This window comes from Cherax quadricarinatus, chromosome 20, assembly GCF_038502225.1.
Source record: "Cherax quadricarinatus isolate ZL_2023a chromosome 20, ASM3850222v1, whole genome shotgun sequence".
Classification (NCBI taxonomy): Eukaryota; Metazoa; Arthropoda; class Malacostraca; order Decapoda; family Parastacidae; genus Cherax; species Cherax quadricarinatus.
In genome coordinates, this window is record NC_091311.1 from 41,810,192 (window position 1) to 41,812,219 (window position 2,028).

The window sequence follows — 2,028 nt, forward strand, 5'->3', positions numbered from 1 at the left end:
TCCCTATCTGGGTAGTGTCTCGAGACTTAAGTCTCCCATGGGAGGAGGTACAAGTACCCCCTCATCTTTGGGACCAACTGTCCCCAGGCCTAGCCACATTCCCCGCCCTCACGGGGCTCGTAGGGAGAAGCTAGGCCTCTGGTCTGCCATCTGCCCCGCCCCAAAGGGGCTCGTGGGGATGGCAGTCTTGTGAGCTGCAGGTGGTAGCAAGCTCAGGCCTTCGTGCCAATTTTTTGTAAGCAGTAACTTTTTATACCAAGGAATTGCTTGTACTGGTGACTCTTGACACTGCACTCCACAGATCAACAACAGCACATATACAAGGTAGATTACCTCTTCCCCGTCTCTCACCTTTGATCATTATTAGCTTTGAATATTTTTTGTATAAGTTTTTGTTGACTTGAACTGCTTACAGAGTTATAACCCTTAAACTAGCGTCATTAAAGTTTTATTTGCTTTATGATTATCATTAAATTGCTGGTTTGCTTACACAGTCGAATGCCCCCAAAAGCTTCCTTTTCCCTTTGAAAGAAAATGCGATTCTTTCGGAAATTTCAATTACTTAATCATTGTATTCTAGAAAATTCAGCGTGGTATGTAAGTTTTTTAACACAAATAACCCGCACATAAAAGAGAGGAGCTTACGACGACGTTTCGGTCCGACTTGGACCATTGACTTTGTCAATGTGTATCGTTCCAGTCACGGTATTGTGCTTTTTTGTTATTTATTTAAGTTTTTTAAATTTGCATCAAAAGTGATCAGCATCAGCTAACCAACGTAAAATTAGTGTAGCCTCATGTTATCTAACATTGGTTAGGTTAGCCTAACATCAGTTATGATTTGTCAAACTATAATTAATAATAAGATATGAAAACTAATTTTCATAACGCTGGAGGAAAAGATAATAAAGGCTCGGTTAGGGGAAACGATCCTTGCCGAATAAGCGAAGTTGGTAAGTTATAACAAAATATAAAACACGACACACTATATACATTTCGAATTAAGTTATCGTTAAAATATTAAGTTCGAGGCAGCACAAAGTGGTCGCCTTAGCCTATGAGGCTTAAGCCATTATAGAGGCTAATACACAACACATGCATACTTGCTTCGTCTGTTTAAACTTTGTTTCCCCCGAAACAAGAATGAAGCAACATACAGCCCTCAACGTAAAGATTGACATGTAGCGCTATTAGCATCTGTCTTCATTATCAACTATAGCAACCATGTTAATGTTGCTTTATATTACCCACATACACTTACAAGCTGTTTCTCTCGGAGTTTCAGAGATATGTTTTGTATTTATTTTCATAGGATGTATTGAAATTTTTTAACCCTGTCAATATACGAGGCATTCCTAAAGTCATGTAACCCAACATATACATACATATACATACATACATATATACATACATACATACATACACACACACACACAATATTTATATAATATATATATATATATATATATATATATATATATATAAATAAATATATATATATATAATATATATATATATATATATAAATAAATATATATATATATATATATATATATATATATATATATATATATATATATATATATATACATACATACATAAATATACATAAATATATATATATATATAAAAATATATATATATATACATGTATATATATATATATATATATACATATATATATATATATATATATATATATATATATATATATATATATATATATATATATATATATATATATATATATATATATATATATATATATATATATAACGTTTTCTATTTACGCAGATTCAGGCCACTTCCCCTGGGTTGTTATTATGTACAATAATGTTCATTATGAAGTCATATCGTGGCTCAGTCTTTAAACCTCCAAAGAAAAGACAAAAAAAAATCACACAAGGGATCTCCAAACAAGGGCACAATTCTGCGGTTGATGTAGCGTTTATGTGACAGATACTGTGACTGTTATGTATTTCCTGTAGAGCTATATTCGAAATGGTTATTCACCACATAAAGTTATGA

At 32.4% G+C, this 2,028-nt stretch overlaps 1 protein-coding gene across 1 annotated transcript in view; it reads left to right on the plus strand.

Annotated features, from left to right (window-relative positions):
• The window catches only part of LOC128703834 (uncharacterized), a 21,223-nt gene extending 19,793 nt beyond the window's left edge, over positions 1-1,430 (plus strand). The window contains exon 8 of the mRNA XM_070086985.1: positions 1-1,430. This exon is cut by the window's left edge and continues 1,650 nt beyond it. The gene's annotated coding sequence lies outside the window, so the exon portion shown is untranslated.
• The last annotated feature ends 598 nt before the right edge of the window (positions 1,431-2,028 follow it).